The sequence below is a fragment of the Mirounga angustirostris genome, unplaced genomic scaffold (assembly GCF_029215605.1).
Source record: "Mirounga angustirostris isolate CCGP_5_RB_7025 unplaced genomic scaffold, mMirAng1.0.hap1 SCAF_4, whole genome shotgun sequence".
In the NCBI taxonomy this organism is placed as follows: Eukaryota; Metazoa; Chordata; class Mammalia; order Carnivora; family Phocidae; genus Mirounga; species Mirounga angustirostris.
Window position 1 is genome coordinate 10600390 of NW_026991712.1, and position 19231 is coordinate 10619620.

The window sequence follows — 19231 nt, forward strand, 5'->3', positions numbered from 1 at the left end:
ATTTACCGAATCATTACAGCACACCAGACACTATTAAGTTAGTTCATTTGCTATTCATGACAGACCCATAATGCAGGTATTATCTCCATTCTATTTACAGATACTCAGGTTCAAAGACTAACTTTATCACATTGCTACCAAGTGGTGGAGTTGGGTTCAAATGCAGAGCACTCTGGCTCCACATGATAGAAGAAATTGTTATTATTTGTGAGCACTCTCGGTGGAGAGTGGAAAGACTGGATATTTAGCTCACATTTAAGGCTCATAAAAACATTGCAAGGTAAAAATTGAAATCCTTCTTTTATGATAAGAAATTTGAGACTCGAAGGGCTTACCAATTGCGACCAAAGTCGCAATTATAGGTGATGCTCCCAGGATTTGAAAACTGGTATTCTTGACTCTAAAGGTTATGCGTTTCTCCCCACCCACCCCACCATACCCCCATTCTTGCATGTAATCTATTTCAACAGACAGATTGTTGGGACCCTTGGGTGGCTCAGTCAGTTAGGCAGCCAATTCTTGATTTCAGCACAGGTCACAGTCTCAGGGTCATGGGATTGAGCCCCACATCGGGGTCTTGTGCTTGGAATTCTCTCTCTTCTTCTGCCCTTCTCCCTGCTTGCACATGTTCTCTCTCTCTCTCTCAAATAAATAAACCTTAAAAAAAAAAAACAGGAAAATTGTCTTTTAAGACCATAGCTATCCTTTCTGAAATTGCAAGTACTTCTAGCAAACTTGAAGCCTTAAAAGCCAATGTCTCAGTCATGTGTGTGACCTCAAAGCATTTCTTTTATTAATAATGTCATAATTTTCTCCATAACTATACTTTCTTAAGTTCCAGATCTGATGAGTGAAAGAAAAAGATTAAAGCACTTAGAAAGAAGCTGTGGCATATAAGAACAGAACGACCTGTTTTTTTTCACAGTGTAATTTTGAAAAAAAAAATCCCTGGCATTTTAGAAATAACAAGAAAATAAGAATTATAAAGCCTAACCCATGAAGAATGTTAGATAGGAATTTGGAAAACTTGTAATGGATGTATGCAGACTTACATGCTGGGCAAGAACTGGTCTCCACCGTCTTTACTCTCCATAACACACTTAGCACACTTCTATACTTGGCAAGCTGAATTATAAAGATAATAGCACTTCTCTACAATGCCCACACTGGGCCCCAGACAAAATGCTAAGTGTTTTCAATGCTTCATCTCATTTAATACTTACAATAACCCTAGGACTAAATGGATACTCAGCAAAGTTAGCTCCTTCCTTTCACAACTGATAAATGGGAGAGCTGGGATTTGAATTTGGACCTGCCTGACATCAAAGCTCTGCCTTCAAAATGCATACACCTGATTCAACCAGTCACCTAAGTATTATTCAGATATTTTTTCATCAGCCCTCCAATCTATTGCCTAGCTATTAAGAGCATAATGAGTATGTTCTTAAATGAGACAGGGAAAGGCTATCAACTGTCTGCATTAAGCAAGTCACCTCCCTCCGCTGGACTTCAACTCCTTCATGTATAAAATGGAGGGATTTCACAAGAAAATACCAGAGCCTTCCTCAAGGAAATTCACTTGAGAAGCAACCAGGTGCCCAGGGGAAAGTGGGCACCAATTTTCAGTCACCTGTGAATGAGCTCTACCCCAGCTCTGCCGCTTTCTAGCTCTGTGACCCCAGACAAAAGAGACCGTGTATCTCCACGCCTTCATTTCCTCAACTTTAAAACAGGAAGGAAGATACCTCACCCGTGAATTACTGTGATCTTAATGAAAAAACGTGTTGAAAGTACACAGCGAATCTCCCAGGAACTCTGACCAGTGCGTGGAGAGCTTGTAGAAGCTCGTAAGAGCAAAGGATAAGGGAGACAGAAGGCAAACTCTTGGGGGTGAATCACCTAATGCAGACCATTGGCACATTAAATGTAACCAGCTTCCTCCCTCTGGTTTTATTTCTGCTTTTTCTAAGAAGCAGAAGGAATGGAAATAAATGTAGGAAGGACAGTGTGACTTGAGTTGGGAGAAAGAAGCTCTGAAGCAAGATGGTGAGGAGCCTTGAAGCAAGATGGTGAAGAGAGGCTGCCTCTGTTGCTTCCATTTTGCCCCCAGCTAAGACCCACCCTCCTCAGGCTAAGTGTGCATATTCCGTGAAGAAATAGTAGCTGGGAACCTACTAAGTGCCAGGCCCTTCACTTGGTGGGAAGTCAGACACAGCTCCCGCCCTAACCTCAAGGTCCTACGGGTATAGAGATGGGGATATAAGCGAAACAAGTTTTCATTTTAGTGCAGTGTGAACAAGCGCTTATGAAGAGAGAGGACGCCTGCGTGTAGCCCGTCTGTGAGGGGCCCCCAGGCGCAATGGCCTATAAGCAGAGAGAAGGTGTATTTTCTCAAATCGAAAAGGCAAGACCGTTGAGCCTTTGGCCTGAGAACCAGGTGAATGGCTGGGAGAGACTTGCATGGCTCGGTGTCTCTCTGGGTGTTTGTTTCAGGGTCCCCAGGGAACCACTGAAGGCACATGATGTCATCAGAAGCAGCTGTGTCGACACCATGTGCAAACAGGCCATGTGTGTACAGAAGGGGTGTGTGTGTTGCACGTTCACACATACACAAGTGTGAATGTGAGAGCAAAGTCCGGGTGTACGTGGCATGTCTGGTAATACTTTTCTACTGGGAGACCCCGCTGCTCTGGACTCTCACTTCCTTATCCACTCAGGTCATTTGTCTGTCCCTCTGTACTTGGCCACTTTTTGCTCCCAAAGAGCAGTTTCCACGGCCCTTCTCCTGGAGAACCCTTATTTGTGAATCTGTGCCCATGAGCTTATTTGCTTTGGCACACATTTCCAAGATCCACGTTCTCTCACCCAGGGCCAATTTTATTACAGCTTTCTCACGCCTCCCTTTGAAAGCCCTTTCGGACCCCTTCATTTCTTCCCACAACTGCACACAAAGGCTGAAATGGGTGAAGATTCATCAAGAGGAAAGGTCAGTGGTTAATAGGCACAGCTGGAAAGGTTACATTAAACAGTCTTTTATATAAAGCCCCAGGCAGCTTTAGGAAAACAAAAAATGGCCCAAGAAAAAAAATGGCCAGGTATCTCACGCAGAGCCTGCCTCTTGCGGAAGACACCCCAAAACCGCATTCAAAATGGTACCCTCTTTTATACAGGTTAGACCAAATCCACAGTATTTAATTACACAAACACATATATACAACACACATACATATTTTATTTTAATTAAAGTAATGCATGCATAAGATTTAAATATATACATACACACATATCTACATGCACATTTCATTTTTATTAAAGTAACGTATGTACGAGGATTCAATGGATACACACACACACGGCTGAGAACAGTGAACAAGGGCTTTCTGCCCCACACCCTTTATCCTCACCCAGCCCCACACAGATAAGGACTTTCAATTACTTTAGCTTTCTGTGTATTTTTTTAATAGTTAATTAGCTTTAAATATGTCTATGCTGTTATTATCATTTTGAGATACGTTTAGTTGACTTTAGAACTCTAGGAGGCTTCTACCACCTTCTCTCCCTCTTTCCTTCCCCTACCTTCCCTGGCCCCTTCCCATTTTCCCTCACAGACATTTCTTCTAATTACATTCTTGCTTGTGGAATTGTGTTTTGGCATCCACGTCTCGGAAGACCTGGATTATCTTTGTCTCTTTCGTAAATCCTTCTGTGACTGCCACAGGATGAAGTCCAAATTCCAGCAGATCATACCCAGCCCTGTAAGATCTATTACCAGTCAGAGCTAGCTTCAAGGGTATCCCTTCATATGGGGAGCCGGGTACCCCCCTGATGGGGACCCTCTCTCCCTTCTCTGTGTTTTACACATGCCACTTCTCTTTCTCACTTCTGGAATTCCCTCTCTTCTCTTGCCCACCAGGAAACTTGCTCATTATTCAAGAATCTGCTCAACCACGCTCTCCTATCTTCCACCTGCTGGACGGGGATGAGGCCCCCCTCACTCTCACTGTTTTCTGCCAATGTCCACTGTAGCCTGACCAGAGTGGGGGTGGCTCTCTATTTTGTGCTCCACTCCCCACCTAGACGAATGGTCTTAGAAGGTAGTCAGCATCCCCCATATTGCCTCCTACTCTGTCAGTTGGGAATGAAGTAACAAGGCTGTTGTGAAGAGACAGACCTAGATTTCTATTCTGGCTCAACCACTTAATTGGCTGCTTGACCTTCACTTTTCGAAGCCTCTTTCCTTCTTTATCAAGTGAGGCAAGAACATCAAGGGGGCCATTAGACCTACTATAAAGAGTATCCTGCTTAATCCTTGATGTGGAGATTCCCAAATATCCCCAAACTCTGAAGTCGAATGTGATGGGCAAATAAATGGGACTTGTATTTCCCCCTTGGCGGGGAGGAGAGTGAGCGTATTTTGTATGCCAGAAGGAAAGTGAACCAAATATTTGGTGATCAAAAGGACTGTGATACTTAATAGTTCAGCCCCTCCAAATATTTCTGGGTGTCCTCTTTTTTCCAGGCAAATGGCAAGATTGCACTTCCTTGGCCCCTTGAAGGTAATCTGGCCATGTCATTTGCTCTGGTCAATGGAATATGATCAGAAGTGATGTGTGAGCCTTCTGGGCAGAAGTGTTAAGAACTCATGTGCAATCCACCAGCTCATTCTCATTCCCATTGCTGAGCAACTGGCGATTCTACAGATGGCAGCTGCAACATCAGCCTGATTTCTAGAGCTAGAGCAAAAGCATTGAAGAACAGGGCTAGAGCCAACCCCCGATGCACTTGTTCATAGGTGAGAAATACATCTTCATTGTTTCCAGTCACTGGAACTGTGGGGCTATTTGTTAAGTGTGGTAGAAAGAATTCTAGATGGCCCCCATAAACTTTGTGCCCTGGTGTTATCCCCATGATCATGGTATCTTATACAGCAAAAGGGATTTTGCGGGTGCAATTAATACTAGTAAGCGGTTCAGAGGGAGATTATCTGGGCAGATCTAATCTAACCACACTGAGTCCTTGAAAAGCAGTTTTTCTCTGCCCTGGTGGCAGAAGAAGTCAGAGAGATGTGAAGCATGAGGGAGATGTGGTGAGGAGGAAGTTCTCTGCTGCTGAAATGGAGGGGACACGTGGAAGAACCTCTGAATAGGCTCTTTTTGCCCAGAGCGACTCCCAGCCAACACCAGCAAGGAATTGGATTCTGCCTTTGACTTGAATGAACTTGGAAGTGAATTCTTTCCCAGGGCCCCCAGACAGGAGCCTCACCTGGATGACACTTTGGTTTCAGCCTATGAGACCCTAAAGAGAGAATAGAGGCTAGCCCAGATCTCTGACCTACAGAACTGTGAACTAATACATGAAGGAGCTCTGAGCAGAAACAAAGGCATGACAGCACCATAACCTAGCTCAGCCAGACTGACATGATTCAGATTTGTGGTGAGGGCCATTCCACTGTGACATTTTTGAAGGCAGAAATTGTTCTCCCTCAAAGCTTTTGTTTTTCCAGAGCCTAGAAAAGTGTCTGACACACGATTTTTATCAGACCAAGAAAACAAGATTGATGTGATGTCTGTAGCAAAATACCTGCCATGTATTTAATAAAAAAGGACTTTTTTAAATCATGTTATAATTATCACTCATGAAAACTGGAAAGTCTACCACCGCTCTGAGAAACTGTTAGAGATGATTATTTTTTTCTCTATTCCTTCCACATCTCATGGAAACATCTGAATAAATAAAGTGGGAATAAAAAGGCTGCCTCCCAGGCAGTCCTAGACCACTTGTGTTTTCACCTCTTCAAGGAACTTTCCCTGAATCCTCAGACAAGGTGGGAGTCTTCTTGTTACATTTGTTCAAAGAATTATCTATTTCTGTTTCAAATAAATTTTTCTCAACTCTAATCAGATAATTATTTTTATAATGGATTGCTTAAAATCAGGCTACTCTCTTTGAGGACAAAAACCATGCTTGGTTGATTGGAGTTGTTTCTCTATGAACTTGCATAGCTCCTGAGGTAAAATAAATGTTCAATGCAAAATTCCAACAGAAAGCAGAAGCAAGCCAAGAGGAAACAGAGCAAATCTTCAGTAATATAAATGCTATACATGGCAGGACTTATTGTTCCAAGGATATGGGTACAGATAGAGGAATACCTACCAGCGTGCTAAGGACATGGCATTAGGTTGTCATCCTCTGAAGAGGGTCTAGCAAAAGCTAATTGTGTTTCTAGAGCTCCAATCCAAATAATTGGGATTCAGGGGGGCTGAAGAACAAGCAAGGAAAGGCCAGATGGTGAATGCCAACCTTTAGATTGAACTGGCACAGCGAGGCTTATAGAAAAGCCTGGTTGGGAACAAGGCAGGCTTCCAGGCCAACTCATTCCAGAGAGCATGGTGTCAAGTCTAGTTGACAATTGGACCCTAGCACCACCGAAGCTAATTGATAAGAGATCAGCGTATCAGGTATGGGTCTGGAGAAGGGAATTATTTCAAAGATTCATAAGACACTTGATAACTGTAGACTACATATACCTCATACTGATTCTGGTCTTGGAACAGTTGACGTGTGTTGTCACAGTTCATTTGCAGAGCAACTCCTAGAGATAAGTGCTAATATGTTCTCCATTTTAGAGATGAGAACCCGAAGCACAGGTTCTCAAGGTCATAAAGCCATTGTCAAGGTCACAAGGCTAACAGGTGTTCAAACATGGCAGTCTGAGCTCTGAGGCCGTACTCCTAACATTATGGCGGTATGAAGTGGTAGAAGAGAATGCATGTGTGTGTGTGTGTGTGTCTGTGTGTGTTGGAGGCCACAGATAGAGTTCAAATCTGACCCTACCATTTTGCAGCTGGGCCAACTTGAACAAGTTTATTAACTTCTCTGAGCGTCAGTGTCCTTTTTTTCAAAGTAGGCACAATTATACTTCCTCCAGAAGTGGTGACGGGGATTATATGTTGATAATCATGACAGGTGTCAGACAGAATAACTTCTCGATATGTATTATATCCCCCCTTCACTTCTGGCCTCTTTTGTGATACACATATCACCAGAAAAGGCTTTAATCAGCTGCGAAGTTCCTCAGAACTTGCCCCAGCTGGGAGGGTCAGAGAAAGAGAGAGGTGAGAGAATCAAACTTGCCTGCCTTACTATCGCTGTGCCTGTTTGCTCGCTGCTGAATGAAGATAATAGTGCTTAGCTCACAGGGTTTTTATGAAGATCAAATGAAATCATTTTTGTGAGAGTGCTCTACAAATGCAATGTAAGAGCATGTCAGATATTATTATTCATTCCATTCTGTCTCATTCAACAGAATAAAGGCAAGAAGAATCCCAAAGCCTAAGCATTGTTAGGAGACAGATTTGTGTTTTCAATTGTTCCTCTTGGAAATTCTAAAAGTACTTTTAGCCTGAATGAGTACTGAAGCGATTTCAATTTCCCTTTAAATTCAGAGATGCCAAAACCCTGTGATTTAGGCTCCCAGAAAACACCATTGGAGCTGTCTGCCTGCTCTCAGTTTTAATCAAGTACTGGTACTTAGCTCAAGGTGACAAAATAATGTCCTCAATTGTGGTCAAGCCTTTTAGCAAGAGAGGCATGCTTCCCTATTAAGAAACCGCTATGGTTTGAAGATCCAAATTCATTAGTGTGGTTTCCAAGGTCTTCGAGCAAGGTCTGAGACTTGTTCTGTCTCTATCCCTCTGCTCTCCTCCTCCAGCTTCCAGTCCCAACTCTATCTCCCCCGATCTGCTTGCCACTCAATTAATACATCATTAAATTCCAAAGCTCTATGCTTTTATTATACTTTTCCCTCTGTCTAGAATGCTTTACCCTCACCACCTTCCCACCACCACACATACATTGTATTTGTGCTGAAATCTTACTCACCTTTTAGATAGAACTCAAACACCCCTGTACTATGAAGTCTCCCTTCTCTGTCTTACTCTCAACCAAAATTTGTGCCTTACTCCAGTCTGTTTCTCTTGAAGTCATTTATGCATCCACCTATCCATCGCTCCTTCCCTCTACCCATTCTTTCCATCTTCCCTCCTTCCATTCCTCCCTTCTTCTATCCCTCCTTCTCTCCATCCCTCCTTCTGTCTATCCATCCATTCCATCCATCATCCAACATCTAAGTATCTTCTGTATCCCAAGTACTGTCCAAAACCTTAAAGTCCTAAGAAAGGGTAACAAACAAACAAACAAAAACAATAGGTCTCAGTCTTCAAATATCCCTGTATTTAAGATTGAAAATTTCAAAATATTATGGTTACAGTGAGTAATGAGGTAATGGTAACAGTTGAGGATGGAAAAATGTTTGAGATTTTTTTATGGGCAAATCAAATAAGACCTCAGATGGGAGGTGATATCCACACTTACCTGTTTTGAAAGATGAGTAGTAAATTGCCATATGGGGCACCTGATGGCAGCAATTTTTATGTCACCTGCTTACTTGTATATGTGGCTTCCTACCTCTGTTATTCTGAAAGTCATTGGAGGCATAAATCATACACTATTGTTCATTCTTAGACCCTTGAGGAATGCCTGCCACATTGAAATGAATGAATGGATAGATACACAGTGATGTTTTAGGAAGAGGAGAGTATTTTCTTTTTTTGGCATAAAGGAGCTCATGATGGCAAGACAGGAATAAATCTAATCTTAGAGACGAGCACTATAAAGCTTAATCTCATGCTACATTGTGAAGCAATAACTAATAACTAACGCTTATTGAGCACTTAATATGTTTCAGACATTTGCTGAGCATTTTTCCTGCATTGTTATAATCAATCTACAAAACAATCTTGGCACATAGGGATTATTATTATCTGTATTTTAAGACTAAAAAACTGGCAAAGAGATAAAAGAACTCGTCCCAAGTCACACAGTCGTGACTCTGTTGAGATCCAACTCTGGTTCTGGTTCCAGAGCCCAAGTTGCTGGCGCTGCATGATATTACCATCCACGTAATCCTTCCTCTCCAAGGGCCAGCCTCAGGCACTGTGGGGAATATTCCACCTAAATTCATATAAGAGCAGGTGCAGCTCTTATATGAAGAGCTAAAAAAATGGTTCAACTTTGGGAGACACTATGAATAACTCTACTTGGTACATAAAATCTCTTCCCTGGAATTTTGATTCATAGCATACTAGTGGGTGACATATCCTTTTTTTTTTTTTTTTTTTTTTTAAGAGAGGGGCAGAAGAGGCAGAGAGAGAATCTTAAGCCCAATCCCATGATCCTGAGATCATGACCTGAGCTGAAATCAAGAGTCGGTTGCTTAACTGACTGAGCTACCCAGGAGCCCCTGGGTGATATATTCTGTATTGCACTGTGGTTAAGCATTGTCATTGATGCTAGACACCCCAGAGTTCAAATGAAACTCTTTCATGCTTCAAAGATCTCAGACAAAAACAATTTTTAATCTATTCAGTTACTCAGCTTACATTTCATCATGTATAATAATACTATAATGACACCTAATGTGTTAAAATTAAATGAGATAGCATATGTTAAATGCTCAGTATCATACCTATTGCATGGTAAATGCTTAATAAATATTGATTAACAATACTATTAGCTGATATAGATATGTATATAATATACAAATGTATAATATAAAAACTATAATATATATGCATTATACATTATGTATTATGCAATATATATATGTTTTTCATTTCCATCTCATCTTTTAGGTGCTGCAGAACGATATACTTATTATGAGTGTAGTTTTTGGAGTCTGAATGCATTTGGTTGAATTCTGTTCTGTTTATTACCTCGATGACCTTAAATAAGTCCTTGAACATTAATAGGAATGATAAGACTAGTCCATCTCATTGGCTGTTATGAGGATTAATTGAGGTACAAATCACTAAGCAAAGTATCTGACAAATAGTAAGCAGATGATGATACACTCGAGATACAAAATTCAGATCAGTAGTCTTGAAACATAGAAGACAGAGGTTAATTTGTGTTACTTCTTTAATGATTTATTGATTTCTTGTAGTAGGAAAGACTGATGCAGTTTTGAAAGCCTATGTATCTGGCAGAGAAGTGCACATTGAGTAGACCAGAGAAGAGAAGGGTTGATCAAGACTAAGGCTCCTGAGAGGAGGGGAAGTATATATAGCCTTAGCTAGGAGGAAGGATGAGAAGCACAAGATGATAGATACAGATATAGGTAAGGAGAGAAAAGACTTAGGTGCCATGCTTACTAATTAGTATTTTATCCTGGCGATTACAGGCAGACAATAATATCCTGCTTTTCTCTACTGGTCACTCTGGTACCCATGCCGAGACTACCTTGGGAGCTCAAGAGAGGGCTACTGCAGTGCTCCAGGTGAAGGAGAGGTGCTCAGGTAGTGATAGTGGAGAATGCAGGACAGCAGAAGTCACTACAGCTTGATAACTGGTGGTCTCAGGTGGTGGAGCAGGGGTAGGGTAAGCCATTGAGGTTGCCTTCTAGGCCCTGCTTTGGGCCTGGTGGGAAGGGGTCAGCATAGATGAAGGAGGTGAAGACAAATTGAGAGTAGAGTCAGTTTGTTGAAGCAGGGCCCCTGAGAGGGGGATGACATTTACAATACACAGAGCAAATGAGCTTTCAATAGTGAAGAGCCAATTGTCTGTTGTGACAGAAGGGAATGAGGAAAATACAGATGCACATAGAGGTAAGATGTGTGGGTTGTGACTTGTGTTTTGTTTTGTTTTGTTTTGTTTCAGGGAAGTAGGGAGGCAAGGTGATGTACTAAGACTGAGACAGGAAGGTTTGAAGGGTCAGAGGTTTGAGGGGAAAAAAAAAAAAAAAACTGGTCTCTGAAATGGAAGGGTTCCGAGGCAGGGTGTGGGACTTGGTGAGAATGAGAGGGGAAACATTTTAATTTTAGGGTGACCAGTGTGTGCGGTAGAGGATGACATGAGAGAATTAAGGGTGTTTGGTCACCTGCACCTTGTGTCGTCCACGATTTTAATGTCTGTCTTGTGTTAGGTTTCTCCAAGAAACAGAACCTACAGGAGAAGGGATATGGATACAGATATAGAAATTCAGATGTAGATAGAGATTTATTTATTATAAGCTATTGGCTCACACCGTTATGGAGACGGAGACGTCTCACGATCTGCTGTCTCCAGGCTGGAGACCCAGGAAGACCAGTGGTGATAGTTGGAGAGCCGACAGGTAGATGTTGGAGTCTGAAGCCTGGAGAGCTGAGAATGCAGAGGGCAGGGGAAGGCAGATGTCGCCCCTCAGCAGTCAGGCAGACAAGGAGCGAAGCAACCTTCCTCCACATTTTTGTTCTCTTCAGGTTCTTGATGGATGAGATGGTGCCCACCCAGACTGGGGAGGGACCATCTGCTTGACTCAGCCCCCAATTCAGAAGCTAACCTCTTCCATAAATATACTCACAGGCACACAGAGAAATAACATTTGGTCAGATATATGGCATCTTGTGGCCCGGTTGATATAGAATGTAACCATCGTGTGCCTCATGCAGCCCTCAGGAGTATCCAGCCACCAACACAGAAGCTCTGTCTGATAATCCCACCCACTTCCAGAGCGTCTCACATTCATTCTTACTCACTTCCAGACTCCAGCTCCCCCCTTGTGGAACATTTTAGAGGAAGTGAGAAACAACAAACCATCGTGTTGGCTTAATGTGGGTCTTCTTAGTTACCCTCATAAGTAACAGGACAAGACTTAAATAAAACTCTTTAGATTAATGCACCACTAAGTTAAGCCTAAGTCATCTCTATAAAGGTAATTAGAGGAGTTTAAATCACCTTAAATCCTTATCTCTGTATAATCAAGAAACTCTATCTTACTGTGGCCTTTAATTCCGTGGTCAATTAACACAAGAAATTGTATGAGTTCTCTGAACTTTGTAATTAGCTCTGAGTTGACATCCTGGCTTGGCCACTAACCAGCTGCGAGACTTTGGGCAAACTACTCCAATGCAAATGCACCGTAGCCTAATTTCCTCATCAGTAAAATGGGAATGTTGAGGTATACCTTAGAGTACTGTATAAAAGATCAGAAGAAATATATTTTAAATGTCTACATTAGTACTGAGTAACAGGTACTTCCCAATACCTCCTCTTCATAAAAAGAATAAATCCCTATATAAGGAGGCAATATGCTCATAAAAAATAATGTAAACACCTTGCTTATCTCAAAGAGAAGAGAATAATGACAGCTGAGTCATCATGAAGTGAGGGGATATATTTTTCCCCTGTTCTGGAAATCACACCAAGTTCTGGGGAGACAAATTTAGGCTAAATGTGGTGGTTAGCCAAAAGAGAAGAGATGTCCAGCTGAGACTCTTCTGCTGGCAACAGAATCTAGCTGGAGTTTGATGACATCATCTTCTCTTTGCTATTTCGTGTTTGTTTCATTCATTACGTTATTTTTAAGTTTGCATTTGACTTACAGTAAGCGATTCTTATTTTCTGTTTGATTGGTGTTTATAGTAAAAAGGGAGTCTCTTAAAGAAAAATACAGAATAGTAGTATTATGTGCAAGCATCCTGAAGATGATGCAGAAAGGCCTGATGCTTGGGAGATACTGGCTCGATGAAGGAGCATTCTGCCTGCTCTTCCAGGCCTCAGGGCTATGGCTCGGCATTCATAGGGCAGTCCTATCCATCCTTGCCAACTTGATGGCAGTGATTCTCAAGGGCAGCAGTTCAACTCCTCGAAGTGCGTTCTGAGAATGTCTAGGATGCATTTTTGTTTGTCCCAGGAATTGGGCATAGTGACCCATACTGGGGGCTGAGGACCCTAGATGTTCTGTGTTGTCAGGAACAGTCCCTCATGCAAAGAACTGTTTTATTGTTTTACATCCCATAGGATTTTCAAAGATCCTGTTGTATAGTCATTAATAAATTGCTTATCATTATTACACACACTCATGGAGCATGCTCTTCATGGATTTAAGATAAGATAATTGCCAAACAATGTAACTGCCATGTAAAGTGAGAAAAGATCTTAATTTGTTATTTTAGACTGTTGTTACCGAGGGCTGTTACCCATTGAGAAAATCACCACGAGTAATAACTATGTGACATTTGAGTTGCCGATAGCACACCCTAAGATCGTGTGTATTTGCAGTTGTCACATTCCTGGCAAGCCTATGATATTGGCAAGATTGGACAATTTGCTGTCTTCCAAACTGTTCACGTGTCACAAATTCTATATAATACATAATAAATAATAATGAATAACTATGTATGTAATAAAGCATTTATAATGCAGTAATAGGTTTTATTCATTGAATTATAGATTTTATTTTATTATAAATTAATTTTATTTCCGTTATGTATTACATTCAGGTATTTCTGTTGGCTTCTCTTAAAATCATCTGGGTAGCTGGGTTATATTATCTATGAATTCATGATCATTCATTATCTATTTGTCTCATGATTTTGCAAGGAGGACTTGCAAAATATTAAATAGTAAGTGGAAGTTTGGGGACAAACAACGTCGGGCAGCCTGCCTCTCGAGTGTCTTCCCCACTTTCTCCCTGGGTGATTTTGGGAGCCCTTAACTTCAGAGCCTGCATTCCTATCTACAAGAAGGAGATTCTATGAGTGTACTGAGGGTTATATCAAACCTTAGAAGCGCTTTACAGAGCACCAGGCACATATTAAGCCCTCAAAATACGTCAGCCTTTCTTCATACATTGTAACTTTACATGGATTATTTATCCGTCTGAGCCTGGCTTGTAAAATGGGCTAAAAACATTATCTCAGAGGACTGTTCAGAGAGTCTACTGATGTAATGTTTGCAAACTCAACACAGTGCTTGACAGATGAGGGATCTTAAAATGTTAGCTTGCTTTTCTTCATGTGTGTTAATCCTAACTGTATAGTCACAATATTCTTGTTCCTAAAACCATAGTCCTCAATAAGGTGTAAAGGACATAGAAGGCCCTCTGTACATTGATCTTATCGAGGAATAGATGACAAGTAATGGGTATGCAACTCTAATTCTGACAGTTACATTTCTGAAAGCCGTATGATTCTTTTTTGTCTATTTACAATGGGAAAAGCAAGTTTCGGATGCAAAAATCAGATTAGAGGTCTTTAGGTATACACTGTCTGCATTTTAGTTCATGCATGAATTGAAATGGCAACCCAGAAGGTAATCTCAAGATCAAATGGAAGGGATGTGCATTTTCCCACTCAAGCCTCTTGAGAGCATCTGCATTACTCACACCCTTCGCTGGAGCTTGAAGCACCGCAAATTACAAACGTGCTTGTACTGTGAAGAGTCTCAGATCTTCAGTAAGTAATACAATCGTTCATATCGCATCTCACCTCCCACAGTTCACCTGTCTTGCCCCCGGAGCTGGGTACTGGTGGTGCAGAGGCTGCCCAGATGGCACCCATGCTGATTAGGGACCCTCGAGTATAAGGAACTTCCATGATCATGTTCTCTAGACTGCCTTTTCTCCCCCAAATTCCCACTGCCTCCTCAGCTTTCAAGGTAAAATTATTAAGAGCATCTATTCTCGGCTTAGAACCGGGTCTGAATCCTGATTCCCGCATGAATTAGCCATGGACCATTGTTCAGACTCTCATGGTTTTGATTTCCTCATCTATAAAATAGGGATCTCAAACCCTTGTTATAATTAAATGAGATCATAAATAAGAAATGATGAGCAGGTGACATACAAACCTTTTCCCAAAAAGATAAGTTTCCTCCCCTAATGAATTTTTCTTTACTTTGAAATCCATCCCCTGACAAAGCCAGGAGCAACTGCTTCTTCTTACATGTATGTCCAGAAGTCATCTGCACTTCTTTATCTGCACTTATCAACACTGTCTACTGACATAAGAGTAATTTCTGCTCCTTCCCCTCAAATTTTCCTCAGTAGAGAGGAAGCTGTTGAAGGTGACCATGTTTTGTATTTGTGTACTTCTGGCCCTAGAGGGTTCTGGCATATAATGAAGATAAATAAATGGCAGGGTCTTTAGATATGTATTGCAGACACACAAGAATAGCAAACAAACCATCAGCAAAATTAAATATTCAAAAGAATGCATACTGACCAGAAGTATTAGACATCACTTTTATTTGTTTTTATTTTATTTTTTACTTTTCCTTATTTTTATCTTTTTATTATGTTCAGTTAGCCACTGTATTAGTTCACTATCATTAGTTCTTGATGTAGCGTTCAATGATTCATTAGTTGATTATAACACCCAGTGCTCACCACAACACATGCCCTCCTTAATACCCATCACCCACTACTCCATCCCCCTTCCCCCCTTCCCTCTGAAACCCTCAGTTTGTATTCCGTGGTCCAGAGTCTCTCGCAGTTTGTCTCCCTCTCTGATTTCCCCCCCTTCAGTTTTCCCTCCCTTCTCCTATGGTCCTCTGTGCTGGACATCACCTTTAATTTACATATCAGTGGATAGTCTATTAAAATACTTTTCTACAACTTTTACCACTTTCAGACAAAAATTAATATTCACAGTTGGTAGAGGGAGAAACTGAGAAGGGATATGAGCAGATGGCCTGGTGTGTTTCCAGCAGGTTGCATCAGTTAGGTTAGTGGTTAGTGGTTGCATCAGTTAGGACTCTTTTGGCAGCTAGGCACAGAAAATGGAATTCAAACTATGTAAATGAGATGGGGAGTAGATGTTCATGTAAGATGTCCAGGAGTAGATCTAGCTTTAGATGAGTCATGATCCTGGGTCCAAATGGTATCACCAGTCTCTGCCTCTTAGCTCTGGATCCTCCAGGTGGAGCTCATTCCTGGATTCTGGTTGGTGACTCCAATGGCTTCAGGTTTATCATCATTACGGCATCTGTTCCAGCAGAAGAAACCATTCGCTTCCCTGGGCATAAAAACAAAAGTCAGAGAACTGAGTCTTGATGATAGTGAATGGCCTAACTCGGATCATTTCTCTACCCCTGCAACTTAAGTCTGTGACTGCAGGAGTTGAATGTATTGACAACCCAGCCTAGTCCAGGCCCCACTCCTGGAATCTGGGTGTGAGGGCACGAGGGAGGTAGAGTCAGCTTTGTTTACCTCGTGTATGTGGACTGAAAGAGGAGTGATTGTTCTCTCATAGTAAAATCAGAATATTATTCTCAAAATAACAGTACTCTGATAAGAAAAAATAATAAAACTCTACTCCAGTGGCATAATCAAGAGAACTCCCTTCTCATGAATAAAGATCTATATCCAGGCCAACAGAATGGATTAGGGAAAGGACAATTGTATATATGTGTATCTATACACACACTTATGCATGTATATAAGCATATTTATATATGTAATATAAATTTATCAATTTAATAATGTAATATTTATACACATAATGTATATATGTAAAGCATGATAAGGTGGTTCCTACAGGACTGCCATTAGGCTGCAACGTTGCCCAGAATTCTTATATCACCAGTTCCTTTGAATTAAAACCTCAAAGGTCAGTAGCAAAAGTGCAAATAAACTGGGTATATGAAGTCAAAAACCTAACTTTTCACCGGAAAATCATTTATAGTCTGTAGTTTAAAAATCCATAGTCCACAAATGATAATTGAAGACTGTCAAATGAGGGAAAGACACCAGTGACTAGTAAGTCCATATTTATCCTTCCAGGTAAAGAAGGCTGAAGGTTCAATGTCTCACATATTATTATATAGCTCTTGATTCTATTTGTTTCCCAAATTATATTACCAGAAACCTAGCTATGAGCTATGTTGCTTTCATTTTCTATAGACTTAAAAGTTAATATTTATTAAAAGTTAATATTTTATAGAATATAGAATATAGAATTTCATGGTTATGTTTCCACCATGGATGACAAAATTGCTAAAGAAAAAGGAGCATGAGAAAAATGGACAAAAGTTTTATGCATACTTTTGAGGTGGGCAATTTTCACTTGAACCATTTGTCCCTTTTCAATCAGAAATTGGTGATGCACAAAAGCAATTCAATAGATCTGAAAGAACTCCGGGGGATTACAAAAAATCAATGCGCCGGTATCTAAGGATGCATTTCTTGTATGTTAATTACCGTCATTTCTTAGACCCTAGAACCATTTATTAAGTGCTCAGTTTGATGGGCCTTTTCCTTTCTCCAGGTTGTGCAATGACTTTTACTCAGGCACTCATCTCCCCCATGTTCTTGTTTCAAAATGATCTCATGCTTTTTCTTTTCCAGAATAATGCATCATAGAACCAAGCTAATGTTATCTTTAGTCCTTTCTCTTTGTTTTTGGAGGCAAGTAAGGATATCTTTAATTCCTCCCCCAGAAGTTGTTTTATTTTGTTTCGTTTTACTGTTAAATGTTGATGTTACTTTTGGAATAACTGAGTAAAGGGCATAGCCAATCCTATCTCCAAAAATCAGCATAAAAACCAGACCACACTGACCAAAACAACTGTATCAGGACTCTGGACATTGATCAAAGGCAGACATCAAGCTGAGAAGTTTTTATGCAAGAAAAAACTACTATAAAAAAAAATCCAATAAACCTCGATAAAAACAGTGATCTGCCTTTCCTGTTTTCCCTTTGTGATCTTTGTGACTCACCTCACCTCTCCTTTCCCTGGTTCCAGTAGGCAGAAGGAAAGTCTGTACGTCATCAGGTAAGAGCTGTTACCCGAGTTTTAGCTGCCATTTCCATACATCTTTCAATAGGGCATTCCTCTTTTGGCAGAGCCAAAAATAAGCAAAATACACTGAAAAACATATCCCAGTGTGGGTCACTTCTGTAAGTTTTGACTTCCTACCATAATTTGCCCACTTTTGTTTACTTTTAAGAATCATGAAGTCACTGCTCTTGAATTTTGTCCAGAGTTTTTATTTTTAATTAGTGGAGGGATGGGCTATAGAGCATGTCACATTTCCAGAGCAGAACAGAAACTGCTAGATCAAAGGCTGGCAAACTTTTCTGCAAAGCTCAGTCAGTAAACATTTTAGGTTTTGAGAGACATACATGGGCTCTGTCACATATTCCTTTTTTTAAACAACCCTTGAGAAATGTAAAAACATTCTTAGCTTGTGGGTTATTTAAAATATGGATAGGATTTGGCCCATGGTCCATAGCTTGCCAAACCTACTTAGGTCTTTGACTTTTTAAAGATTTACTTATTTATTTGAGAGAGTAAGAGAGAGAGAGAGCACGCTTGCACGAGCATGGGGGAGGGGCAGAGGGAGAGAGAGAATCTCAAGCCAACTCCACACTGAGCATGGAGTCTGATCTGGGGCTTGATCTCATGACTCTGAGATCACAACCTGAGCCAAAACCAAGAGTTGGACATTTAACAAACTACACCACTCAGGCACCCCAACTCTTTGCCTTTTTAAAAAAATTTATTTATTTATTTTGAGAGAGAGAGAGAGGGAGGTGGTGGGCAGGAGGAAGGGGCAGAGGGAGAGAGAGAATCCCAAGCAGACTACCTGTTGAGCACAGAGCCCGATCTGGTACTTGATTCCACGAACCTGAGATCATGACTTGTTTCAACATCCCTTCAAATTAGTGTTTTTGTATTTTGAGGGTAAATACCCAGTAATATGATTCCTTGATCGTAGGGTAGTTCTATTCTTAATTTTTTGAGGATCCTCCATACTATCTTCCACAGTGGCTGTACCAGTTTTTGTTCCCACCAATAGTGCAAGAGGGTTCCTTTTTTCCCACATTTTCACCAACACCTGTTGTTTCTTGTGTTATTGATTTCAGCCATTCTGACAGGTGTGAGGTGATATCTCATGGTAGTTTTGATTTGCATTTCCTGATGAATGATGCAGAGCATCTTTTCATGTGTCTGTTGGCGATCTGTATGTCTTCTTTAGAGAAATGTCTGTTCATGTCTTCTGTCCATTTTTTAATTGGGTTATTTGTTTTTGGGGGGTGTTGAGTTGTATCAGTTTTTTTACATATTGTGGACACTAACACTTTATTGGATATGTCCTTTGCAAATATCTTCTCCATTCAGTGGGTTGCCTCATTTACTGTTTCTTTCGCTGTGCAGAAACTTTTTATTTAGTTGTAGTCCCAAGAGTTTATTTTCACTTTTGTTTCCCTTGCCTCAGGCTTTCCTTTATTTTCTTAAACATATCGATAAATCCTTAAAGATAAGATAAAATAAAATAAAATAAAATGTTTACTAATTATATCATCTGTGTTACTTCTGTGTGTGTTCTCACCAATGGGCTTTTTTACTCTCTTTATAGGTTATGTTTCCTGCTTCTTCACATGCCTGGAAATAATTGACTGTATGACAG

The 19231-nt window shown here is 40.7% G+C and overlaps 1 pseudogene; it reads left to right on the forward strand.

Annotated features, from left to right (window-relative positions):
• The first annotated feature begins 2359 nt into the window (after positions 1–2359).
• LOC123858552 (peptidyl-prolyl cis-trans isomerase A-like) overlaps positions 2360–19231 on the forward strand; it is a 49244-nt pseudogene continuing 32372 nt past the window's right edge.